The sequence below is a fragment of the Acipenser ruthenus genome, chromosome 32 (genome assembly GCF_902713425.1).
Source record: "Acipenser ruthenus chromosome 32, fAciRut3.2 maternal haplotype, whole genome shotgun sequence".
NCBI lineage: Eukaryota > Metazoa > Chordata > Actinopteri > Acipenseriformes > Acipenseridae > Acipenser > Acipenser ruthenus.
Window position 1 is genome coordinate 10,318,539 of NC_081220.1, and position 27,632 is coordinate 10,346,170.

The following is a 27,632-nucleotide window of genomic DNA, read 5'->3' on the forward strand; positions in this document are numbered from 1 at the left end:
CTCCTCTCATTTGTAAACTTTCTTATGTTATAGAAGTGGGAGTATTTAAATGCTGTCCAAATGCTCACTGACATTAATCGATAAACTTGACCTTGTTATAATACAAGTTAATACAGACAGCACAGTGAGTCTTTAGAGCAAGGTCAATTCTAGCACATCATGATAATACAATACACACATTTGTGATTTGTTTCCCCAGAGTTGGAGAGTAATTCATTAGTAGAAGTGAAAGATGAGAGATGGTCCAGGTTCAATAACCAGTTTAATGTAGGGAGCACACAGTAAAGTAAAATCAGGGTTTGCCATAATGCCTCCAGCATCTCATCATGCCTCTTGGTTTACCCACAATATGCAAGTAACAATTACCTGGGAAAGAGCAGCGTGCTTCTGAACGGCTAAACCGATGACATTATAGAAACAATCAGGCACTTTCTCCTTTACTAAATATGCAATGCAGAAGAAAGAGGAAATACATGAATCCTCCCTTGCCTGTTAAGAGTTCTTTGTTGTCAATAAAGAGTGCTTTTTGAATGATTTCAGTGGTGGCAGTTTGACAAGAATACATGTCATGTGAAATAAACCAGTCCAAAACGAGACATTGATGCTAATAGTTTTATTGCTTAAAAAGCTTTACAGAAAGAGACAGGCTTTTACCCAGTTTCATGTAACAGCAGATAGTGTTGTTTTGGCAGGACAGCATTTATACTGGTCAACAGTTGGAGCATTTGTTGTCATGAATGCAAATAAAGAGATTTTAAAATAAGTGAGAGATGAAGATAATCTCTACATAAACACAATGTTTTTGTCAGTCTGTGAACAAGGCCTGTCACGGGTCACTTGTGACATCACAGGGTGGCTGTGAGGAGCTGGGAGAAGAAAGGAGTCTACTGGTCAAACCTGACTCGGTGCAGTGATTATGAGCTGGGGCAAATCAATCAAGCAGGCTCTCCAAGTAACGCTTTGTATATGTGCCCATGTGGAGTTGTATTTCTATTCAGACATGTGTGAGCATGTGATCTCACTGAGAATCTGAGACTACATGTTAAATAAGGACACCATTCCATACAATGTAAAGACCTGCTTCATGAGAGGCAGGGAATCACCCAATAGAAAAATAATGTTGTCTCTATTATATATCCTTGAAGAGATTGACCAAATGCACAACAGGGAGCAGCTGTTTTAAACAAGCTGTGAATGGCCTGATAGAAATAAGTATGGGTCTGTAGCTGTGTGTGGGGAGAGGGACCAGAACAGAAAGGTTACAGTGATGCTATAAAAGAAGGTTGCTGGTGTGTTTAAGCTTTGCTTGCAGGTCTGCTGTCAGGTAAACTCCAGCACTGTGATCCCTGGGTGCTGCTGCAGCTCAGTAGTGCTGGCATCGCCTGCAGCGGTAGGTACGCCGGTCTGAAACCAATTGAAGACATTATCAGCAACCTGGGCAGAAAAGCTATTGTTCTGATCCATACCCTACAGAGCATTGCACAGCTAGGTAATGAGATTGTGGGGTGGTAATGGTCAGCATTGTCTAATAATATAGACAATCAGTGTCACACTGAGCTGTAGAATTGAACTCCCTCCCATGTGTAGATAGCATCCTCCACACTCTTTGTATTGCACTCCTTTAAATTACAAATTTGAAAAAAGCTTTGTGTAATTCAGCATGCAATTTCACAATCCCAAAGGGTATGGAATCAACTGCTAAACTGTGGAGCCACCACAACCTCTCAATACAATCCTATCAATAAAAAACACGGAAACCCTCTATACTAGTTCAAATGCCAAACATGCTTCTGAGGTTTTATTCAGAGCAATCCTAGATCAAAGCTCCTCTGTTTTGTCCCCTGCTTTTATATTTTGTTTCACTGAAATGACAAAAGTTCCACAGGAGATTGAGGTCAGTGGACCCTTCTTCTCAACTCAAAGCCAACCCTGACATAATGACCTCCCACAGAGAACTACTGTACACACACCATAAAACAGCAGCAATCCCATTCATCAGATCTCCTGGGATTATTTGTGGAGTTGGTTACTCCAGCATGAGATCACACACATGTAATAAGTTTAAGTATACATTTCTTGATTGCAGGAGACAGGTTAGACTTTCCTCTTTCCAATAAGTTACGAATGACCTCAAATCGATCAATAGTTTGAGACAATGCTGTAGAAAGATGAATCATAAACTCATCTTGATATTTCCAGTTGAAGGATTATGATGGATGGCATCTGTTATAAAACTTATTCCAACAATTCTGTGTCTCTCTTGGAGTTCCATCCATATTTGACCTGGTCGACCTCATGTTCTAAACTGTTATGGAATGACACTTGGTTTTCTATTTCAAATTGTTCTAATATATCCCACAACCAATGTATACAGAAATAATAAGGCATACTCACAGCGAGCGCAGCGGTACCCATGACGGTAGTAGAAATAGTAGTGATAGTGATGAGCTACACAAAAAAAGAAAAGATAATTAGGAACAGTCTATTTTTAACACAGAGCTTCTTAAACCCACTGCCTTCCACACTGTAGCCCAGAACTCAACCCCCTGAGCTACCCAGGGACAGTGGCCCAGTGGTTAATGAAAAGGGCTTGTTATCAGGAGGTTCACATCCCGGCTCAGCCACTCACTCACTGTGTGTGACCCTGAGCAAGTCAAAACGTAAAACTGGAGTCCTATTGTAAGTGACTGCAGCAGCAGTTGTTGATGCATAGTACACCCCCTAGTCTCGAAGGCACTTTGGAGAAAAGCGACTGCTAAAAGACTAATGAATAAAAAAGTAATACTCAGATCCACAAGCATGCACATTGCCTTCCACTCTGCAGGGCACCACTTTCTCTAAACACTGAGCTATCAAACCCATTAACTCCTATACTACAGCCCAGCACTAACCACTAAACTGCTCAAACCCACTACCTTCCACACTGCAGCTCTGCACTCTAGTCACTGTGTCACTGAAGCCTCTCAGCAAAGCTACACTGATAAACAATTCATGTCCTGATTGAAAATAATAAATAAAACCCACTGATTGCTGCATAAAATAAAGTAGAATCCATTTACTTACCATAGTAGCATCTGTACCTTACTGTGAAAGATACAAGTGATATATTGAGTTCAATCCATTTGAAGTCACTGCAGTGGCTGCTTTGTACAAGAATGGGGCCTCAGTAGTGTATTAGAGAGCTATATAATTCAAAGGAGTGTCTCTCTATTTGTACATTTCTATTATTGGCAAAATCCAAAGACAGGGCTCCTTCTTTATATCCCCTCCCACAGGATACAGAACACCTCACTATGTGAGTATGTATTAAATAAAGATGGCATTTCATATTAAGAGCAGCTAATTCATACTATTATACAATAATACCCCATTCCATATTCTCAACATCAGCTGTAGGAGGCCCCATTGTTAACATGTATTCATTTCTTGTGACGCGCACAGTACATGTGTATTGTATTGTAGTGTACAGTCACATTTTTATTAAAATATCAGATTCACACTTACCACGAGCACAGATGCTATAATCTGGAAATGAAATAAACATACAAAATTAAATACAATTTAAAAATATATATACAATTCATTTCTACATATTAATGTACCATAATAAAATAAAATACTTACAACAGTAAGCTGTTCCAAAGAAAAAGAAAAACAGAAACAGTGGTTATTGGATTTAATAGTTCACTTTATATTCATGTTTGAGTTCCATTTACTGGAATGTTTTCTGTTCCTCTGAGAATATCAGTTAATTTTGATAGCTGTTACAGGCTTAATGAAGACACCAAGGGGCACATTTCAAAGTGTTTCCTCCAGTCTGTCCAAAACTATGAAACCACTCCATAGTAGAATATGTTGTAATACTGAAGTGTTTCTCAATGTCTTCAATCAATTGACCTTCAGTCTACAATCCATGCAGTTCACCCAAACCAGGAGCCAGCTCCAGAGAGACACACACTTACTTCTGTAGTATCTTTTGGACAGGGCATCCTTCTTCACTACCATGGACTGTGTCAGGACCACTTCAGAATCCACTTCAGGAGACAGAAAGCACGTGAAGATCATTAAACAAACAGTAGGTTGCATCCCTTCTATTTAAACACAGACCATGTTGAGGAACTCTCCAAATTTGGATTAGGATTTCAATGTACATTAAAGAAGATTGCTGAACAGTAAGGAGCTTCAGATTTCATTTTGTTAGAGTGTGTGTTACAATGTTTTCACCTGAGTTCAGGAGCTGCTCTTCAGTTCTAGTTGCCTGTCTTAGATATATGTACATAATGTAGGCTGGATCAGTCAAAGTGTCTTTATAGAAGAGCCAGTGACTGGATCACGCTTCCTTCTGCTTTCAATTCACTGCTATGCACTAGATGGTGATGGCACTTACTAACAGAAAGATATTTCAGTCTGCATTACATATGAAAAGAATCACACAGACTTATGCACAAAACAACTGTGGTGAACTATGAAAGGTGCTGTATAAAATAAATATTGATTGATAAAAAGGTAAGGGAACAGGACAACCTTTTAGTCAAGTTATTATATCTCAGTTGGGCGATCCTTCTTACTGACATTTAAGGTGATCAATTAATACAATACGTCTTATTAAAGGTGCTGCATCAACACATTTAAATGCACATGTTAAATGCAAACAGGTGAAATATTTTCAAAGTGTATATCCCTCAAACTTTGTGTTTTCCTCTTCCGCATCAGTGTGACAGACAGACAGACAGACAGACAGACAGACAGACAGACAGACAGACAGACAGACACTCAACCGAAGAAGCTACAGGCTTTCTGTACTCACTGTCAGCTCTTTTCTCCATCATATTGTCTCCTATCAGGTAAAACAGAAATAGGTTTATACAGTTAGACGTACATTAGGAAACAGATCTGGGCACTTTGTGTTAGTGCCAGTAGAGAAACAGCAGCTAAATATGCTCAGATTCACTGGGGTTTGGCCTTAAGTCTATCATCTGTAATTCACAATGTGTTCCTCTTGAAGGTTTAACGTTGTACCCACACACTACCCAGACGTGCTTTTCAAAGGACTCACCCAACTCCCGCTCTCCTTTGAGTCCATCACTGTCCAGTTCAGCATCACTGTCACCTGAATCCTCTGCCTCTGGAACAGGGAGAAGAGAGCTTCATGAAGCAATGAAGGATTCCCTCGACTGCAGTGAACAGCTTCATAGGACACTCAACACAGGGAGGCAGAGAGTTCCCCATTACATTGCAATGCAGAGCTGTGAGGTTTAACCAGGAGATTTCTGGATATACAGTAGCCCTTGATGTTATGCATGATTAGCGATGATTAGTCAGGTTAAGTTTCTAAACAAATTGTGTGGTCTGTCCAGGACTGTGCTTTTTTGTCATTGCTTAACTTAAATCCTGCAAATAAGAAACTTTCTTTCTTTCTTTCTTTCTTTCTTTCTTTCTTTCTTTCTTTCTTTCCTTACCCAGTGCTCTCTTGTTCTCCAGTGCTCCTTCCTGCTCCTCTGAGTCTTCCAAAGTGTTGCTGAGATCTGTAAACACAGGCTGTGGTTACATTTTTAATGAGAGCAGTCCTGTGTTGTATCCAGTGCTATGAAAGGAATGACAGCATGGAATGGAGAATGCAAACAGACCGATTAGGAAAACTGGGATTTTTTAAAATTGTATTAAGATTTTTGTATCTGTATTGAAAACATGTAATTATGGTCATAAAATTCTGCACTTTTGTTAATAACTGCAACAGTGTAGAATAGTTGAATTAATATTATATAAATAAACCACTTTAAAGTGCCACATATTATATAAGGCAAAGAATTGTAATAAATCAACTTGCAGTAAACAGTTTGCATTTTTAATATCTCTTAAATAAATTATTATATTAAATCTGCTGTATAAAAAGTGGTTTGAATATTAGCACAATAAATGAAAGAGCAGGTCTATATGTTTCAAGGATATGTATATTTTGTGAAAAAGGTAAATCAAACTGAATGAACATTTTAAAATCTCAGTGTATTTTATTCACACCCTGCAATGGTTTATAGAAGAGATGAGCAGGAGGCAAGATCGACTCGAAGGGAAATTTCAAATGCAAACCTTGATTTGTTTCCCCCCCCCCCCCAATATATTTAAATATTTACTGTTTATGACTGTTTCATTTCTAATAAGTTATTATAAATGATAAGAAACGACGAGTTGATTTGGCTATTCACGTGGATAAGCCACAGCTGCATTTTACAGTACCAGGGAATCCTTCTGGTCTGAAGCTGCCTCTTAATAAGGGGTCCCCATGGTGGGAGGTGGTTGATGCAACACATGGGAGTTTTCAAGTTCTTTAAATGCTGTGTCTTATTCTAGTGGAGTACAGGCTCATCAAATCAATCCCCAAGACAAGTAGACAAACCTCTGTGTTGAGAATATAGGATTGAGTTCTGGAAGAATGGATCTTACCCAGTTCTCTCTTGCTGGCCTGGTAACCATCATCTCCCAGCTCTTCAGAGTCCTCAAGGAGGCTCCTTGCATCTGCACACAGAGGAAATGGAGGGGGTGGAATCATTATTTTAAATGGCAATGTACAAATTAAGAACAAAGAAGGATATTCTTATGGTAAGTTGATTATTCAATGATGCAGCATTGAGGAAAAGCCTGCCTTCTCCACTATGTTATCCCATGGAAGACTGTCTGCTATCTCCCTACCCTTCTGTTATTCTGATGAAAGTCAGTCAATGCCATCTCTTCCCCCATTTATTTTAGGTTGAAGGCAATCAATGCAATCCCTCCCTCCCTCCCCATGTTACTCAGGAGAAAGGCAGTCTTACCAGCCCCTGACAGAAGACATGCTGTCAGGACCGAGAGGAGAATGGCTCTTGTAGTCCAGGCTTTCATCTTGACAAGGTGCTGATGCTGCTTTTCCACTCTTCAGCTGCTCTGGTCCCTCCACCCTGCTCTGTTTTATACCCTCTCCCAGGCAAATGCACTCCTTCACCACTAAACCCTCATCAAGGACCCTTTCTTTCTCTACACTGTGATACTGTGTGATGCCCTCCTCTTCCAAATTTCCATACTTCACTTGAAAACTATTTCCTCTATACCCTATGATCCAAATCTATTGACACAGTGTCAGTGATCTTCATTGTTCTCTTAACACAGAGCAGGATCAGTGCTGGGATCAGCAGGTGCAGACAGGTGGCCCCATATACAGTATTAAAGGCAATAGAATGATTAGTTATCAGTCATGCAAAATGAAGCCTTCTCTGGAATTTCATATCTACAGCACAGTACTGCAAACACCTGGCTCACAAACATGTTCATTATACCAGGTGTTGTGGTTGAGCTGCTTCTTTCATTAGCAAATCAATCAGCTGCTGTACAGTGTGGAGTGCATGTTTCTTATTGAAACATTTCACAAATGTATTACCAAGTCTCTTTTTAGAAGGAAAAAAGTAGGATTGAAATACACAGTGGGTGTGAGAGAAAGACCTTGGTGTTGTGATAGACTCATTTCTACCAGCAACAGGGATGCAATCATAAAGGTGAAGACTAATCCCGGGGCTTAAAGGAACGAGCTGTGAAGAGGGTACTGAATTTGTTTAGCTTGAACACAGAACAATTAGGCGGACTTGACTGAAGTCTTTAAAAACTTGAAAGGTGTTGACAAAGTTAACCCAAACTAATACCTCAAGCATAGCACTGACACCAGGGTCAGAGGGCACTGTTGGAAATTAAGTGTGGATAGCTATAGGACGGAGGGTAGGAGACACCTTCTCACAGAGTGTGGTGAGGGGATGGAATGGGTTACCAAGTCATGTTGTTAGGGCTGGGATCCTTTAAGACCCAACTTAACAGGTTTGAGATCAATCAGCTGCTGCACTGATGGGCCGAATGTCCTCCCTGGTTCTGTGTTCTGAATTCTGGATCTCCAGTGTGCTGGCATTGATTGGTAACTCCTCTCCAGAGTCAGTTGTTTTCCTTGTACACTCAACCAATCCTAAATATGCTGAGAGAACAGTTGAGGGAACTAAATCAATTCAGTCTGGAACAAAAAAAGACTAGAGGAGACTAAAAAGCTTTTAAAAAGTTGGAGTTAACTGTAGTCACTCTTTTAAGCACAGCAGAGAGACCAGGACTAGAGTACACAGTTATAAACTGAGTGGAGACAGACTTAGGACAGAGGTTAGGAGACACATCTTCTCACAGTAAGTTACTTAACCTCCTTGTGCTCCGTCCTTCGGATGAGATGTAAAACCGAGGTCCTATTGGAAGTGACTCTGCAGCAGAAATTGTTGGTGTATAGTTCATTCCCTAGTCTCTGTAGTTGCTTTGGATAACAGCGTCTGCTAATTGACACATTTATTATTACACCCAGAGTCAAAAAGGGCTCGGGTTGACGTGCTCCTCCGACTGGGCAACATCCCTTGCAGTGGAGTTAACAGACAATCAACAGACAAGGGAACTGAATCTATTTAGCCTGGAACAAAGAAGGATTAGAGAAGACACTTCTCACAGAGTTGGGAGTGTTTGAAATGGGTCACTAGAATGGTGCTGCTGCAGAGTCATTAGGATGTCTTTAAAAGCCAACTAGATGAAAGCCAGGGATCAGTCAGCTACTAGAAAAGTATTGATGCATTAAATTCCCTGATTTTGTTCATAACTTTTCTTATATTATTAAATCAATGCCCTATTGTAAGTGACTCTGCATATAATGCACAGTTCACAACCTACCTCTGTAAAGCACTGTGAGATGGTGTTCCACTATGAAAGGTGCTATATAAAAATAAATATATTATTATTATCTTATTACAAGCTAAAAAGATTATTATTTATTTCTTTCTTAGCAGACACCCTTATCCGTCTTACAACATTTGGAATTCAAAGAGAAAGAATAAATATGGTGTTTAACTTGTAATGCAATATATGAACATGTGAGCCTCCACACCTTGCATTACACTCAAATGCAGGTGCATAAGCTTCTATATGAAACCAAAGGAGTAACTGCACCTGCACAGAAAACAGCACATACTCAAGTATAAGCGCATGCGTCAATTCCTAGTGAGTATACGGTAATAAAACCAAACCTGATCTCACTGCTAAACATTACTACAGTACTAGCTTCAATAGTTCCTTTAAACAAACCTCTCCCAATTCCAATAATATGACATTATTAGTACATAAATAGGTTACTTTTTAATTAACCAAACATTAAGAACACAATGAACAATGTTTGATAGTTTTAATGAGCTCTTTGCTAACAGTTACTAGACTAAACAAGCAGCACTTCAAATGAAGCGTGACCACTGCTCCCACTGAACACCTGATTGTGCATTTCAAAGGAACTTTGATGGATATCACATCACTGATGCATGTGCTGAAATATGGAAATATAAAAAGGAAATGTGTCACCAGTAGTTCAATTGCTTTTTGAGTAATGGCTTCTTTCTTGCCACCCATCCATACAGGCCAGCTTTGTGTAGGGACTGGCTTATTGTTGATGTGTGAATGCTGACTCCCACCTTAGACACAGAACTTTGCAGATCTCTCAAGGTCATTGGTGGCTTCAGTGACATCCCGAACCAGTTTCCTGCTTGTCCAGCTGCTCAGTTTGGGAGGGCGACCTGATCTGGGTAGTGTCTGGGTGGTATGATGCATCTTCCACTTCTTAATGATGGCCTTCACTGTGCTGAGAGGGATAATCAGAGCCTTTGAAATGTTCTTGTACCCTTCTCTGTGCCTCTCTACCACTTTATCCCTGACTTATTTCGAAAGCTCCTTGGTCTTCATGGTTGCTTTGTTGGTTCACTATGTGAGTTGCAGCTTGAAAGTCTTTATATGCCTGAATGTAATTATCTACAAGTTAAACCACTTTGAGTACATACAAGCTAAAACTATTTCACTAATTTTGTGACCTTTAACTTTATCAATGTGGAGTAGTTTGTGTAGATTCTACATGTAAAGTCTAATTTGAAAGCGTCATGGAGTACGCTCAGGTGCCAACAAAATGTGAAAACTTTGCAGGGGGGTGAATACTTCTGCAAACCACTGGAATTGCTTAATAAAAATGTCTTGTGCAAAATGCTTTTTCGGGTTCCCATTCGCTCAGTTTATTTTACTTGAGAAAACCTGGCTTTCATCAGACGTCATGTAAATGAAGGGGAAAGGTGGGGGTTGCTATATAAATTAGCCATGTGTAAAGTTCTTGTGCTGTTTTCGCAGATGGCTCATGAAAATGTTGTTTCCATGCACAGAGAACTGGTACACGAGAGAATCTAAGATGATGTAATAAAGCTGTGATTTCTAAATACCTTGTGCCTGTTTGTTTAATAGAGTCCCCCAGAGAGAGAGAGGGGAGTATTCAACACATCAGGAGCAGAAATCACCTTGTTAAGAAGTAATGGTATGCAGCCCATTAAAGTGCTAAAAGGTCTCTGGCGCACCCTGCTGGAAACAGTATTGATTTTCCACTTCAAGCTGCCCGCATGATAACTGTGGTATACTGTGCTGCATCTTGATGTACCGCAGATTCACCATGGTATCAGGGAAGATTCCACACAACACACTGCAAGAGGCTGAGCAATGCAGGAGGAAAAAAAGAGAAACTTGCACTCATAATAACAATCTATTTAATATGCTCAACAACATGATGAACACAGATTTTGGTGAGTTTTTGATCTGAACAGATTGTGATTAGGGGTGACCCTATTTATCAAGCAAGTTTATTCTTTTGTTTTCAGTTAATATTTCTGTATTTAGTCGAATGCACTCCTGTTGTTTAGGTGTCCCCAAGTGTCTGCATTTCTGAGAATGTTCTCAAGTCCTGTAAGAGCCTGCAACTGACTTAACATCTTCACACTAAGTGCAGGGATAGGATTACACATATGTGTGAATGTTATGGTGTCTTGTGCGGTTTCCTGACTGACTGAATCTCTCCCCACACTCAGTACAGTGATAAGGTTTCTCTCCTATGTGAATGCACTGGTGTGAATGAAGATTTCCTAACTGTGTAAAACTCTTATCACTGGTCTGTATGTGAGAAGGTTTCTCTCCTGTGTGAACGCGCTGGTGTCTTTTAAGCAGTGATATATGATTGAAACTCTTCCTACAATCAGCCCAGGAACACGGAGTCCCTCCTCTGGGATTTCCCTTGTGAGTTTCAGGAGTGTCTAATTGACAGGAACTCTTCCCACCTTTAATAGAATGAGGCAAGGTCTTCAAGTTGCCCTGGGTTTCAGAATTGTTAAAACATACAGAATGTGGCGTCTCTGTACTCTACACAGTAAGTGGGTGTCTGTCTTGTAAGGAAGGGATTGTAACTGAGTGAGTTCTCAATGTCTTCACATTTTCTTCTTGGGGTGTTGTTTCTCTGTGTTTCTTGCACTGTGGTTTGCCTCTAGAAGCATTTTTGCACTGGGGTGATAGAGTGGAGTCGCGTTCTCCTTCATCTACTTTAGAAGCTAAAGAAAGAAAGAGAAGAGAGACAAAGGTTATTGTACAGCATTCTTCCACATGCACTGTTCTGAACACAAGCGAATGAGCAGTTCAGTGATTGGTTGCTTGAGATGAGGTGGATTTATTCACCAGTTAGTGTCCCGCAAGTTTCAGTCACAGCAAAAATGATGTCAACATGTCAGCCAAGTGGAAAATGAAAAACATCCTTTTTTTTAATGTTTAAAATGGAATATTTTAAATCGAGCCAACAGAGCATCATGAAAAATCCTATTTAGTACCTGCATTTTGATAGTACTGCAATGTATCTAACATTTAATTTGTTTTTTGATAATTAATAATTAATATAGAAATTATCTGTTGAGCTGGTCTGCTGTACAGAACACCTCCACACACATTCTTACTGTACTGTGACAATAATAACACAGCAATGCTTACTGTGAGACACACAAAAGTGAAATGTGGCATTGCGAGCAAACATTACAGTCCTCGGGATAGTTGCAGTGAGATGAGCGTTTAAAAATGATATTGTATTTGCATAAAGTGTAAGAAATAAAATAAGACTCATGTTGGTGATCCTGCTGCATACATTCTCCACAGAAATTCTCTACTGAAATGTTTCTTCTGGTGACGTTGAGCAACCCGACTGGATTTGGCATCACCCAGTGATGGGACATGTGATCCCTGCAGCTCTGTAAAGCTGTGGGAGCAGAACTGCAAACAGCCTACCAGGAATGAGGAAAGGCAAAGATCTAACACAGGGGTGTCCATCCAGAAACAGGAGTATCACTTTATATAACTGAACCTGTTCAATGTGGAGTGGAATGGCCTCCAGGAGCGTGATTGGACACCGCTGATCTCACAGCATTCTAAAGAGGCGTGGCAGCGGCTGCACATCTAGCAGGTGCCTCAGGAGCAAGCACAGTGATGTCCTTGTTGACATAGTGGTTGGGCAGCTCCCCTTGGTTAAAATATGAATCTCAAGCACACTGCTGGTGTTCAGTACCAGTTTCTGCAGGATGAATAGGCAGCTCAATGCTGCTTGTTTTGTAGGATTACCTCTAAATCCCAGTTCACATTCAGATGGAGAGTCATCACACAGGTTGGATCCCAGCTTGTTGTTCTCCTCAAGTGTACAGACATGATTTTCATGAGGAAGTTCCTCTGCGATGGGGACACATTCCTGCTCTATGAATTCCTCTTTAATAGGAACACATTCCTGTTGAGGGACCTCTTCATCTTTAACACATGCCAGCTCTGTAACCTGCATTAGACTTGCACAGCACTCCTGCTTCTATCTTTGGCCCTTCCTGTGCTTCAGATTCAGGGATAGCGTGGCTCTCTTTGGGATCTGTGGGAAACAAAACTGTATACAATTAGATCTCTTACTTACCAGCTAGGTTTGTTAGTTGCTTTGATCAGGGATTTAAAGTTACTGTTCCTCAGTTATTTCGTATAGGGGTGAGCCGGTATAATAGTTTGGTGGTTTAGGTACATGATGGCATTGATACCATTCCTGTTATTCTACATTGCAATTATCGGTTAACGCTGTGTCTGTGTTCCTATGAACAAAGTGAAGGAAAAGGCATTTTCATATGAACATCTTTTTATTCTACGTCCTGTACAAGACTCAGTGCTGCTGGTCTTTCTCACCTCCTGTAGCCTCACACTGGAGCATTGCATCCACTTCTACCTCCCTGTCAATCACCATCATGACCACCGTTCTGCCTTTGCATTGTTCTAATGCAAACATCCATTTCTCTACTGCAAACATGCTTAGAAACCAAGCCTAGAGACTTGCAGTCTGAGCAAAGTGTCTGAGGAATGTCTTTTTGTTACCTGATCCTGTATTGTGAGAACGGTTTTGAAGGAAACGGTCAACGCAGGATGCAAGTTTCAATGTGTCAAATACAATGAGCAGACAAGCGACTGCAGCAGGATAGCCTGCTTATTCTCAAAGCAGTTTCATTTAAACACGTGATTTACACAACTCAAACTTTTTAAAGTGCAGCAATATGTTTTCTGTTCAAACTCCACCTGTGTAATAATCATTAGCAACAACACTGGAAGCTTACTTGTGCAATGTCACGTGACCTGTAGATATAAATCCAATAACATCCCTTGTAGTATTAAAATACATTTGTAATGGTGTGGCTCTCCCTATTGTATGTATCCTGTGCAAACTCATCTCTGCTCTTAAATAATAACCTGGATTAGTAAATGTTTATAAGCAATATGAGCGATCGTTTCCTAATTCTGTTTACCATCAGCTGAACAAAGTACTTTATTTAGAGACTCAATCTAGAGACTCAATAAAATGATAGAATTCAGTTGACACCTTACTGTGTTGTATTTACTTCCTCCAACTTCAACCCTTAATTGAACTTGTGGAACCACTCGGGTCCAAAATCTTACAGCGGATTGGTGCAGGCAGGGTGCTGCTGCCGCCCCTTTATTCACACAGTGAGGTCTGGAAAGATCGTGTAAATGTGTGTGTGTGGAACAAGAAGGAAACAGGACTACAGCAAAAGAACGAGCAGCGAATGAGCCGCGACTGTACCAAAGACAAACTCAACAGCACTGGAGCGGAATACAATGAAACCATTTATCTAAAAATAGATTCGCAGTCAAACAGTTCAATCAAACACTGAAACCCGATGTGCTGCTGCCTGTATGTTGATATTAGATCACAAATCATTATTCTAACCCTCTGCAATATGGTCTGTGACTGTCTCAGTGGGACTCTATACAAGACATCACTTTACCAGAAGGATGCCATTGAAGCCTCCTAAATTAGACTGGTTAAGATTTACCAATCTAGTACTTTCTAGAATACCTATTTAAATATATAAAATAATACAATGCCTCGATTTGACTCTTTATAACCAATATCAGGACAGAGCTGCGCTTATTATAATCAAACACTTTAAAACGTGTCTTAAGAGAAATTCTAACCAAGATCTTTCCAATAGAAGGTGGTTTAAGGTGTTTGATTGACCAAGCAATACCACACAATAAAATCAATCTTACCTTGAAATATTAAAGGTTGTTTAGTGTCTGCATGTGTAGCGTTTATACACCCTCGCACAGCTTTCAGCTCGTTCTCTGATATTTCCAATCTCAGCTTCAGACTTTCATTCTCTTTCTCCTTTTTGTTCCATTTCCACTCTGAATTCAGTGAATTGCTGCCGACAGCTTTAGTAATCGCGCACAAGACGGTGTGTAGAGGCGCTTTCACTGCGTGCTCGATGGTAGAGGCGAGCTCGTCTTGAAAGAGCGACACGGACACACTGACGCGTCCATCTTCACTGGTTTGAGTTTCACACTGGTCTAGCGGAATCCTCTTTTCATTCAGAAACACCGCCTGCGGTTTTTATTTATTAATATTTATTTTGTACTGTAGCCTTCCCATTCAAATATATTCATGACTTCTTCTGGTGTGATAAAGAAAGAACACAAACAACATGCTTTGCAAGGAGTAACTTTACTTTGGTCTTTCAGAATCGCGCAGAGCTCTGCTGGAGCTTCAACGCGTTTGTTTCTCATTAAATCATCTCATTGAAAAGCTCGACTTGTCTGTAGCTGCGACTGACGCGCTCCGCTCTGTGTGTGAAATTCAACACAGAAAAGGGATGCTTTCCTTTTCACGGAACTCCGTGCAGGTGATAAACAAACACAAAAATCACTAATTATTAGAAAACATTTCATCCCAGCCTAAATACTTTAAAAAGCAGGAGACAGCGTGTTGTAAAATCATCACTGACTGCAGCCACCTCTCCACACATGAACAAAACAAACCTCTCTATTTCCTGCACTGAAATGAAAGCGTCACCAGCAGAAGGCGGGTCTGGTTGTACCCATCGCGTATTATTGGCTGTCGAAACACTCTATCCCCAGCTTGTGAGCCTCATTGGCTGCAGAAACACTCTATCCCCAGCATGTGAGCCTGATTGGCTGGCCTCCCTGTCGGAGGCGGTTATGAAACTGGATGCCAGAGTTCGCCATGTTGGCTCTTTCAGCGCTGTGTTCAATGCGATGCATTCAGGCGCGTTAAGTAAGTGAGCCGCTCAGAAATCACACGGAGCTGAAATTAAATGACTTAACGCTCTGCTACAGGAGAGCGCTGAGCGACTTTTAAAAATGGAGAATAATAATGATTTGCTTGTTAGTGTTTCTGAGGTGATGGTTGATGAAATGGCCCCGTGTGAAGTTACTGTCCCCTGCTGGACCTCGCTGAGTTCGGCGCTCTGTTTGGACTGAACCTCATATCTGGCTGTGTTTAATATCGACAATACCGACGTTAATAATGAACATTATGAATAATATTAATACTACAAGCCTAATAATAATACATTAATAACTATAAAACAGCTATACATTTAAAAAGAAAAATGAAATTAAATAATACAAATTCGAAAACAACCATTTGTGGAGTAGTGGTTAGGGCTCTGGACTCTTGACCGGAGGGTAGTGGGTTCAAATCCCGGTGGGGACACTGCTGCTGTACCCTTGAGCAAGGTACTTTACCTAGATTGCTCCAGTAAAAACCCATCTGTATAAATGGGTAATTGTATGTAAAAATAATGTGATATCTTGTAACAATTGTAAGTTCCCCTGGATAAGGGCGTCAGCTAAGAAATAAATAAATAATAATAATTTTTACATTACTGTCTACATGCATCATCTCAGATAATTACAGTGTCATTTATCAGACCCTTCGGCGTTGTCTTTTGAAGAATTAAACCTGCCAGATCGAACGCAGGCTAACATTCAATTAATCAATCTATCTATTAATCATATATATTTTCTATAGCGCCCGATATGCGCTTCACAAAATCTACTTAAAAACAACAAAATATCTAATTGTAAGGCTGGTCGAACAAAATAAGTCTTCAGTGTAATTTTAAACAAAGAGTGCTTTCCACGATTTAAGATGCTTTCGAGAGACAGAATATTGGAATTGGCAGCCGAAACTGGGGGATAAAACTGCCTGTGATCAAAGTGGGCAGAAAAGTTGCATACTTTGCATAAAGTATTTGGGAGAAAAGAAAACGGATCATCTCTGATTTACGACGTTTCCATGGTTCGGCCGGCCACTGCCGTGTGACTGGTTAAAACGATGTTCAGTTTTTTTTTTTCTGCTGCTTGGTAATTCAGTCATGAAGCAGCTGTAGCAGAGTGGCGCAGCGGAAGCGTGCTGGGCCCATAACCCAGAGGTCGATGGATCGAAACCATTCTCTGCTAGCTTGTTTTTCTTCTGTTAGCAAAGTAGTTTTTCTAAAAAATTAACTGAAGCAATTAATTAATATTACATATCGTAATCAAGGATGATATAATGCGCAAAGATACTTGTCTCATAAGAGCTGAAATAAATTATAGCGCTTTGATATTATGTTACTAACGGATTGTTTAGAAATGTACGTAATTATATTACAACTATTCTAAAAAAGAATGTTATCTCGAAAAAGGAGGCTTGACAAGCCGAAATTGCTCAGCTGGGAGAGCGTTAGACTGAAGATCTAAAGGTCCCTGGTTCGATCCCGGGTTTCGGCAAACAACATGACGATATTGGTTTTGTATTATTTTGAACTAAAAAAACAGATCACATTTATTCTTCAGCGTAATTGGATGAAATAACAGCGTATCAGAGTGCCATTTTCTAATGTGATTAAGAAATGCAAAAAACATCGTCCCTGGGTGGGCATGAACCACCAACCTTTCGGTCAACAGCCAAACGCTCTAACCGATTGCGCCACAGAGACCAACCTGTTAAGCAGCCAAAGCATACGGGAGTGATGAGCAAGGCGAGATGCTGCAGAACGTGATCGAGGGAGCAGAACTCATCAGAACTTGAGATCACATCTAAGAAGAAAGCAACACGGGGCAGGAAAGTCTATGTGATCAATTATGGCAGCACAGCATATGTCGTTTTGTTAGATAACACCCTGGGAGACAACAGAGCAGTGTGTGTAAATAGCTACAATGGAAACCATATACTTACGACTTAATTTTGATACAGAACTGTGGTCATGTGTAATCTGTTTTCATTATGATAAGAAAGCTACAGTTCAGTGGATTATATTTGGAATCTTTGGTTCTGTCATTCACTATCTTCTCAAATAAGATGACAAATTAATAGCCCAGTTGGTTACAGTGAAAGGAACCTCGCAAAGTCAGCCCGGCTAGCTCAGTCGGTAGAGCATGAGACTCTTAATCTCAGGGTCGTGGGTTCGAGCCCCACGTTGGACGTCCTTTTTAAATACAAATTGAAGATGTTTCTTCGAGACAACGGAGCAAAGTCTGATTCAGTTCACATTGTATACAGTATTGCAACAAAATTACTTATTGGTCATTGTCAAACAGCAATTGCTATTGTAAAAAGCATGCATCGTTTATAGCTACACCGATATTGAAATAAATAATCTTACTTTTTTGGGTTGACTTCAATCCGTTTCTTTTTTTTAGAATTGTCTTAACATCATTCATGGAGCATCAGTTGGTATGTGCGTAATAAAACCAATCGGGCCTTGATACGAGAACCCTAGTGTGTGCTGAAATAAATAATGCGGTTTTCTACAATAACAAACGTAGCTTGACAGAATGGCCGGTTGGTCTAAGACGCCAAACTCAAGGACATTGTCTTTCCAAAGAATTGTGTGTTCTGGTCCCTGAATGGAGGCGTGGGTTGAAATCCCACTTCTAACAGTTCACTTTTACTTATTTTTAAAAGGAATAAATGTGTTCATTTTACTATAAAAGATTGTTTTAAGGAAATCAACAGCTAATACCAAACTCTTGTCAGCACTCAATACCATTTTAATTTCCATTTTAAATCAGACTAAAATAGTGTTCCTAACACAGATTGCAATTTTTGTTATAAACAGACTACTTGATGAAGTCACTGAAAAATATTTTGTGGCCAAACATGTATTTAACTTGATTGTTTTAATATTCCAAATAACATATTACTGAAAAACATCTCCGTCGACCACTGGATCGTGGTCTCAGGCTGGGATGCGGACCATTGAGAACAGTATAAACGATCTATTAGTGGAAGTAGCTTACATGAGAAATGCCCTCGTTTAACATGCTGGGATGATCGACTTCGGCATTCTCCAACTGCTGTTTACATTTTCTAACACGTTATGAGGACGAATACAAAGTTTGACACTTTCCTTGTAAGTGGGGGTAAGCACAAGTTATTTTCAGATGTAATGTCTTTATTTAAGCTCAATCTAGTCCTGCGTAGTGCAAATCACATTACTGTTTAAAGTGTTCTTAAATTGTTTCAATATTAGCAGTGATCCATTTGAAATTTGCTTAATGATTTAAACAACTGAACTTATTGTCAGCTCGGTGCTGAGAAGAAAACACTCCCACTCCTCCTGGTGGATACCGAGACCAATCCCTTCAAAACAGTTTCACTCTAGAAATGATCCTTGCAAATATAGTCTTATCTTTTATTGGCAGACCGTCACCCCCAGCTGGCAAGCTCTACTTCATATGATACAATGACTGGGCAACAACGAGGTGTTACATTAACAATACAATCTAACTTGAGACAGCCAAGCCGTTAAAGCATACCTTAAGTTTGTCATGTGATACAAAAGCAAGTTTTGGCATTTTTGCATTGCCTGCCTCGTCAAAGAAGCTCGAGCCACAGCACACAGCGCTGCTGCATCGGGACACAGAGGTGGATTATAAAGCGACTGAATCAACGAGCTGAGACTACTTTTTGAAGAAATTGAAAACATGCCTCTCGTCGAAATATTTGCTATTTAATAAAAAAAATGTTTTGAATTTGCAAATGGCAGACTACATTGCCTTGCCCCCCCCCCCCCCCCCCCCCCCACAAAAAAAAGACAATCTGATTTGCTCATATCAAGCTGCGATGTAGCCTATGAGAATCGCTAACACAATTCGAGGGGAGTTAGCTCAAATGGTAGAGCGCTCGCTTAACATGCGAGAAGTAGCGGGATCGATGCTCGCATTCTCCAAATAGTTTTAACGTATCTGCGTATTTAGTCCCAACGCATTATGGAGATAAATACAAAGTGTGACAATTCTTTGTAACAGAGACGCCCGCCCTACATGTGTATTTTAAAGCACATTCTCCTAATTTGTAATATTCCCAAGACTGAAAAACTGCAGTGCGCCGTCCATCGTATGTCTTCCGAGAAACACAAAGGGAGATTATTTATTTATTTATTTATTAGCAATTAAAGAGTTTGTGTTAATTGAGAATAAAAATAAATGGCTTGAAGTTTGCTTTCATTTGTAACGTGTTTATAATGAAATATCGGTTCTTGTGTTTTTACCAATCATTGTACTGTATACTAGCTACTGTTGCATGTCCATGATTTTGCCCCTCATCTTCCCATATGGTCTAGCGGTTAGGATTCCTGGTTTTCACCCAGGCGGCCCGGGATCGACTCCCGGTATGGGAACGTTCTTGTTATTGTTATTTTGTTACAGAACTGTGGTCATGTGTAATGTGTCTTCAATATGATAATAAAGCTACAGTTACTCGAAATATATATATATATATATATATATATATATATATATATATATATATATATATATATATATATATATACAGAATGATGCAAATGTATTTGACTCTATTCACATTCACATCGCGTGGAACCATCGCAGTTTGTTTTTAAATTATATTAATCCCTGGTCAAGACAAAGTCTCTATGGGGTGGGACGATCATTAGAATGCGGATGTAAGGTCTCTGGTCCCATCATAGAAGCAAGAAATAAATACCTACACATTTATTTATGTTTCTTTTGTTGGTAAATTAACACATTATTGCATTCTGTCATGTCACGCTGTGCACTCTAGGATTGCATAACAAGCATGCACCATGCCAGGACTTCGTGGCGCAACGGTAGCGCGTCTGACTCCAGATCAGAAGGTTGCGTGTTCAAATCACGTCGAGGTCAAAACCGTCTTTATTTCTATTCCACTATATTTCATTTTTTAACGTGCCTGGATTTGAATGTCTCCGGACATTTATTTATACAATGTATTGATTATATAGCGACAAAACTATTTCAATCAAGTTCCAGTCTCTCTGCCATTATCTTGCGCTGCTGTGTTTTTTCAGGTAAAAATGGCGTGACCAGAGCGGTATGGGCAATCCCGTTAGGTAGCTTGCATTTCAATCTCTCCTTCTTTTCTATTTATACACCCAGCACTGCTTCCGCCCTTCGTCTGTGTTTGTTTTTGGTCTGTGTTTGTTTTTTTGTTATTCGCTCCTTTCACTACAGGTCATTTCTCTGCTCAGCGCTGGTAGACAGTATCAGCTATTTTCCTACCTGCTCAGGTGATTCTTTTCATCATTCAGCTTTTGTATTGTTCTACAGGAGCTCCACCGTTAGTCTTCTCTGCTCCCTCCAGTCTCCAGCGCAGCTACAGCGCCGTACAAAGCGCAGCGTCATTCTCAGCTTGCTCTGCGTTTTCATCAGAAAGACTGTTCCGACGTCACCGCTGCACTGCAACTCTTTCACAAAGGCGCCTCACAGACCATGGTTACCATGGCAACGCCTCATCGAGTGACTACTGGGAGTGCTAAGTTGCCATGGCGACCAGGCAGCTTTAACAGGTAATGCGAGCCTGTGCCTCACTACTGCAATCTTCTGGCTCCTGCTGCTGCGCTTTTGCAACATGAGAGCTTCAACTCGCCGAATTATGACATCTAAATACTGCAGGCTCCTCTTCTAGACCTACGTTAACTTACTTATATCACCACTAACTGTTCTAAAGCAAACGTTTTATCCATAGACAAGGATTTTAATCGCAATAACCAAATATATGCTACCCTGCTTCACTGAAGCCAATAGTTTCAATTCCAATCGCAACCTCGAGATGGCAGCATAACACCACAAACTACATAATTTAAACTGATTTGCTATCGCTGCGAATCTCGCACACTCCAAACTTTCTATCAATTCCTGCAGTTCGTTGTCTTTCCGAGGGATTCTCAGACCCCTCCTGCCTCAACCTCTTTTGCTTAATATATTAACTTGATTATTTCAAATCAAAACCCCTCCCTTCGAGGGTCTGGTCATGAAGCCATGCTTATCAGCTTTCTGAGATGTTAAGAATCCACTGTCACATAAATTTTCCAGCTTTCTTGCATCAGGCCATTCCTGCAACCTTCTTGCTCCCGGATTTGCACTTCGTCATTTGCCCCCAAATTCATCAAGGCACTTAATACAACTTTCAAAGTCCATTTCATTCAATTTGAGCTTCCAGGCACATACGGAAACTATGTCCTACGATTATCAACATTTCAGTCAAGAGTCCTCCAACACCGCAATAGACAATACACTCTTAGACTGCTCCTGATCAAATCAATAGGTTTTGCAGCAGCCTCCGAGCAACGCATTCTCATCCTCTCAGGTTCTGCAGAGGCCTCAGATCTACGCATTCTTCATCTCTGCCCAAAGGCAGACCCATCTCCGACATCATCTTAAACACCTTAACTCTCAAATACCAATTTCCACTGCATTCAGCAGCTCTCTGCTCTCTATAGCAGGCCACTGCACACTACTGACAGCATTCCATCGTTTCTCTGTTTCCGCCTGTCCTAAACGGAGGGGGTTCTCTGTTTTTGTCTCTCCTAAACGGACCAGAGACACATTTCCTATGCTCTCCACGCTGCCCAGCTGACAGCTTAGCTGCCTGAGGATGCCGCACTGAGTTGCGAAGGATCTGTCCTTTTGTCCTGTTGGTCCCTTTCCTGTCTCTTGTTCCACTAAATGCCCAGCAGCCAGAGGATGCTGCCTGACCCGTCGGGAGCGAGTGTCAGATTGTTGTATGTTATGTGTTTAAACTTTGCTCTTTCTCTCTCACTTTTACATCACCCCTCTCAAGCCCTCGTAGGCAACCAGTGAAATGTGAGGTGATGTGAATAGAGTCAAATGCATTGCATCATTCTGTGTATATATATATATATATATATATATATATATATATATATATATATAATTTCAAGTAACTGTAGGTTTATCATCATAATGAAAACACATTACACATGACCACAGTTCTGTAACAAAATGACAATAACAAAGACGTTCCCATACCGGGAGTCGAACCCGGGCCGCCTGGGTGAAAAACAGGAATCCTAACCGCTAGACCATATGGGAAGCTGATTAACAAGCTCCTGGACATGCAACAGTAGCTAGTATACAGTACAATGATAGTAAAAAACCACTAATTCATTACAAACACGTTACAAATTAAAGCAAACTTCAAGCCATTTATATTTATTCTCAATTAACACAAACTCTTCAATTGCTAAAAAATATAAAAAAATCTCCCTTTGTGCTTCTCGGAAGGCATACGATGGAGGGCGCACTGCAGTTTTTCAGTCTGCGGGAATATTACAAATTAGCAGACTGTGCTTTAAAATACACATGTAGGGCGGGCGACTCTGTTACAAAGAATTGTCACACTGTATGTATCTCCATAATGCGTTTGGACTAAATACGCAGATATATTAAAACTATTTGGAGAATGCGGGCATCGATCCCGCTACTTCTCGCATGAGAACCGAGCGCTCTACCATTTGAGCTATTTCCCCTCGAATTATGCCCGTGATTCTCATAGGCTACATCGCAGCTTGATATGAGCAATTCAGATTCGGGAGTCTCGATCCAGGTCTCGATCGGCTTGCCGGAGAAGGCATTCTCGCTCCCCTCGGAGGGGTAGGCGTTACCAGGACACATCTGGGGTGGCTGAGCTCACCTCCAAGATGTCACAATTTATGGAGCTCATGATGGGACAACAATCCCTCCTTATGACCCTAGCAAATGTGGCGCCTCGGGCCCCAGAGCTAGTAACCGGACCCAGCACTAGTCAGCTGACGGTTCCTCCACCAGTGCCCCAGGAAGTAGAGTGGGACGCAGATGCTGTCTCAAGGGACGCATCTGATGCAGACCCGCTCTTTGAGGACACAGAGCCTGAGGTGGCATCCCAGCACTCTGGGCAGGACGACCCTGAAGTGCTGGATACTAATGACCCTATCTGGTCAGTGGTGGAGAGGGCAGCCCGTCACTTAGGCGTGGACTGGCCTGCGTCAGAGCCAACACGACGCTCTTTATTTGAGTTGCCATCGGCTCCGCTGCTTCAGTCCAGGATGCTCCCGGCATTCCCGGATTTTATTAAGGAGGTGCAGTCCACCTGGGGAGCCCCGGCCTTCGCCCCGGCGACTTCTCGCAAGGCTTCGGCTTTTACCATGCACGGGGCGAGCGAAGCTGGATTAGCGTCCTTTCCGCCAGTGGGCGCCGCGTTCGCCGTGCTAGTAAAGGCGCCGACATTATCGGGGCTGGCTAAGGACCCTTCCTGCCCTAACAGGCAGTGTAGGATTACGGAGGCCCACCTAAAAAAGGGTTATGCCGCGGCTACAGAGGCAGTTAGACTGTCTAACGTGGCCAGCCTCCTGACAGTCTACCAGGCGGCGCTGATTCGCGACCTGCCTGAGTCCCCATCCGTCGGACTTAGAACCGAGCTGGGTGCAGTTGCACAGCTTTTGGTTAAGCTGGCTCAGCTGAATGCGCGAGCACAGGGCAGGAGCATTGCTTCCCTTGTAGTGGCAAGGAGGCAGCTCTGGCTCTCACAGGCCAGGGTACAGGAGCCTGATAAGGCCCCGTTGCTAGATGCTCCTATATCCCCGGGGCACACGTTTGGCCCAGCGGTGGAGGAGATGCTGCAACGCTCCGTCAAGGCGCATGAGGCGTCGCAGCAGTTGGCTAAGATGTGGCCAAGCAAGCCTTTCCAGCCAAGGCGGCCGCAGGAGCGCCAATGGCGCAGGGCGCCGCCGCAGCAGCAAGCGCACCCACAGGGCAGTAAAACCGCCCCTTTGGGGGTTTCAGCACGCAGCCAACCCGCGTTTGCAAGACCGCAGCACGGAGGGTGGCGCCCCAGAGGAGGTAGCAGACCACGCCCTCGTGGCTCTGGTCAGGCCCCTCGTGAGCGAGCGCAGCCTAAGCAGCCCTGAGAAACCCTGGCAGCCATTAACCCACCCCTACACTGTTCCAGAGCTTCTGTTCTGGCAACAATGCACCAACGACATCTGGGTGCGCAAGACTATACTCACCGGGTACACCCTTCAATTCCGGTTAAACCCCCCCCCCTTCAGGGGAGTGGTGGTAACTGCAGTGAAGTACTCGGTTCAGTCCTCAGCTCTAAATGCAGAAATACAGGCATTGCTCAAGAAGCGTGCCATTCAACTAGTAGACCCTGCTCTGACCGACCAGGGGTTCTACTCCAAGTACTTCCTAGTGCCAAAAAAGGACGGCGGGCTCTGCCCTATTTTAGATCTGCGACTACTGAACAAATACCTACGGGTGTTGTCGTTCAAGATGCTTACGCACAGGCACATTGTCCAGTCTGTCCGGCAGGGCGACTGGTTTACCACCGTAGACCTCACAGATGCATACTTTCACGTTCCCATCTGTCCGGGTCACAGGAAGTACCTACGTTTCGCATTTCAGAGCAGGGTCTACGAGTTTTGTGTCCTGCCATTCGGCCTGTCTCTAGCTCCTCGAACCTTTTTGAAGTGTATGGACGCCATTTTAGCCCCCTTGCGGGCTCAAGGCATCCGACTGCTGAACTATCTGGACGACTGGCTCGTCTGCGCGCAGTCAAAGGAGCAGTTGGCACAGCACACAGTGATGGTTACAGACCATCTTCAGCGGCTAGGTCTGAAGGTCAATTCAGAAAAGAGCCGCCTCGTGCCGAGCCAACAGACCGAATTCTTGGGTCTGCATCTGGACTCTGTGTCCATGGAAGCGACCCTGTCGACACAAAGAGTTGCCTCACTGGAGCGGTGTCTCTCCCTATTCAGGTTGAGAGAAACAGTCAGCATGGAGCTGTGTCAGTGCATGCTGGGGTTGATGGCTGCCGCCTCGCAAGCCCTTCCTTTGGGCTTACTACACCAGAGACCTCTGCAGGCCTGCTTCAATGCCTTCGCGTTGCATCCACGGAGAGACAAACACCGCAGGTTGAGGGTATCCCGAACCTGCTGGGAAGCACTGCGCTGGTGGAAAGTTCCGTCGAACATCCGCCAGGGCGTACGCTTGGGTCCCATCTTCCGAAGGGAGGTTATTATGACCGACGCTTCCAACCAAGGTTGGGGAGCAGTCTGGAACGGGTCGGGGACTCGCGGAGTGTGGTCAGGACCCTGGAGGTCGGCCCACATCAATGCTCTGGAACTCAGAGCGGTGGACCTTGCACTGCGGCACTTCTTGCCAGTGCTTCTAGGCAAGCACGTGTTAGTGCGGTCAGACAACACCACGGTAGTGGCGTATATCAACCGCCAGGGCGGCTTGCGGTCCCCCGGTCTTCACCGGTTGGTAACACGGCTGTTGCTTTGGGCTCAACCGCGTTTAGCCTCTCTGCGGGCGGTTCACCTACCGGGCAGAGTCAATTACGCAGTGGATCTCCTGTCCAGAGGAGGTCCTCTTGCAGGCGAATGGCGTCTTCACCCTCGGGTGGTAGAGCGCATTTGGGACTGGTTCGGCACAGCGCAAGTCGATCTCTTCGCTTCACGAGAGACCATGCACTGCCCCCTATGGTTCTCGGTGAAGGACCTCGACAGCCCCCTAGGAGTCGATGCACTGGCTCACGAATGGCCGCCAGGGCTCCTATATGCATTTCCACCGATTCCGATGCTCCCCGCAGAAGGTCAGGGTAGAGCAAGCGACAGTGATCCTGATCGCTCCTCGGTGGCCTCGGAGGATATGGTTCCCGAGTCTAGTGCAGTTGTTGCACGGTCGCCCGAGGGAGCTCCCTCTGCGAGCGGACCTGTTGTCCCAAGCCCAAGGAGGGCTATGGCACCTGAAACCCAAGCTCATGCAGCTATGGGCTTGGCCCCTGAGCGGGAGCGCCTGTCAGCCTTAGGGCTTTCGACGGCGGTTATATCCACCATTCAGAGTGCGAGAGCGCCCTCTACTCGGTCGCAATATGCGTATAAATGGCAATTGTTTCAGAGTTGGTGTCTGGCTGAGGGCCATGACCCGGTCTCCTGCCCTATGGCAGTGATATTACAGTTTCTGCAGAAGCTGTTAGATGAGGGTAAGTCTCCCTCTACACTTAAAGTGTATTTGGCCGCTATTTCGGCTTGCCATGTACGCATTGACGGGTTATCACCTGGTTGCCATTTCCTGGCATCTCAGTTCCTAAAGGGCGCAAGACGCTTGTGGCCTCCAAGGTCGACCAGTTTACCGTCTTGGAGCCTTGATGTGGTGCTAGAAGCCCTTACCAAGGCACCGTTCGAGCCTCTCCACAGTGTGGAAATGAAGTTCGTGTCTATTAAGACTGCGTTTTTGCTGTCAGTGGTATCAGCAAAACGTGTGGGCGAGTTACATGCACTCTCGGTGCATCCATCATGTACTCGTTTCGCAGGAGACGGTTCTAAGGTCTCCATGCGTCCAAATCCGGCCTTTTTACCCAAGGTCATATCCCCGTTTCACATGAGCCAACCAGTCGAGTTGATGGCGTTCCATCCTCCTCCTTTTTCTTCCCCAGAGGAAGAGCGGTTACACATGCTCTGCCCTGTGCAGGCATTGAGGTGTTATATTGATCGCACGAAGACTGTGAGGCAAACAGAACAGCTGTTCATATGCCATGGTTCTAAAACTTTGGGTCAGCCGCTGTCTAAGCAACGCCTTTCTCATTGGATAGTGGATGCTATTCAGTTAGCATTTGATACTATGGGCCTTCCGCCACCAGGGCAGTTGAAGGCACATTCCACTAGGGGTATGACAACATCCTGGGCCCTCTTTAGAGGGGTGCCGATGTCTGACATTTGCGCTGCAGCCAGTTGGGTTACACCGCATACATTTACGAGGTTCTACCGGTTAAATGTACTGGAATCCTCTGCTCCGTCATTTGGAGCATCTGTGTTGCACTCTATGACGCCTCAGGTTGCGGACGTCTAGAGTGGTTGACAATATGGTGTGACTATTCCACCTTGGGACAGGTGTCATTGCGAGCATAGACGCTGAGGCGCAGCTCCGCATATGTGTAGATGTACTGCCTACGCAGTTGCGTTATGACGTAAGGCTGTCCTACTGCCGAGAATCCTCCCTCGCGACGGCTTGGGTACACTGTTCCCATACCTTGATGGTTATTTTCGACTTGAAAGGGAACGATAGGTTGCGGATGCAACCCCGGTTCCCTGAAA

The 27,632-nt window shown here is 43.0% G+C and overlaps 2 long non-coding RNA genes and 5 other non-coding genes across 9 annotated transcripts; 4 read left to right on the forward strand and 3 right to left on the reverse strand.

Moving 5' to 3' along the window:
* Positions 1 to 3,954: 3,954 nt before the first annotated feature.
* Positions 3,955 to 5,683, reverse strand: LOC131703138 (uncharacterized). The gene is made up of 4 exons (XR_009309677.1): positions 5,460 to 5,683; positions 5,057 to 5,125; positions 4,808 to 4,837; positions 3,955 to 4,034 (listed from the first exon to the last, which is right to left on the reverse strand). It is a non-coding gene; the product is annotated as an uncharacterized LOC131703138 (long non-coding RNA).
* Positions 5,684 to 6,804: 1,121 nt separating this feature from the next.
* On the reverse strand, positions 6,805 to 20,830 carry LOC131703139 (uncharacterized). 3 transcript variants are annotated; one of them, XR_009309680.1, is made up of 3 exons: positions 20,758 to 20,830; positions 12,236 to 12,781; positions 6,805 to 11,438 (listed from the first exon to the last, which is right to left on the reverse strand). It is a non-coding gene; the product is annotated as an uncharacterized LOC131703139 (long non-coding RNA). The 3 variants fall into 3 exon arrangements; XR_009309678.1 differs by lacking the exon at positions 20,758 to 20,830 and adding an exon at positions 14,461 to 15,234 and having other exon boundaries at positions 12,490 to 12,781; XR_009309679.1 differs by lacking the exon at positions 20,758 to 20,830 and adding an exon at positions 14,461 to 15,234.
* On the forward strand, positions 16,911 to 16,983 carry trnaf-gaa (transfer RNA phenylalanine (anticodon GAA)). Its single transcript has one exon. It is a non-coding gene; the product is annotated as a tRNA-Phe (tRNA).
* trnak-cuu (transfer RNA lysine (anticodon CUU)) lies at positions 17,607 to 17,679 on the forward strand. Its single transcript has one exon. It is a non-coding gene; the product is annotated as a tRNA-Lys (tRNA).
* trnae-uuc (transfer RNA glutamic acid (anticodon UUC)) lies at positions 19,806 to 19,877 on the forward strand. Its single transcript has one exon. It is a non-coding gene; the product is annotated as a tRNA-Glu (tRNA).
* trnaw-cca (transfer RNA tryptophan (anticodon CCA)) lies at positions 20,311 to 20,382 on the forward strand. The gene has a single exon. It is a non-coding gene; the product is annotated as a tRNA-Trp (tRNA).
* Positions 20,831 to 22,518: 1,688 nt separating the features above from the next.
* trnae-uuc (transfer RNA glutamic acid (anticodon UUC)) lies at positions 22,519 to 22,590 on the reverse strand. Its single transcript has one exon. It is a non-coding gene; the product is annotated as a tRNA-Glu (tRNA).
* Between the last annotated feature and the right edge of the window lie 5,042 nt (positions 22,591 to 27,632).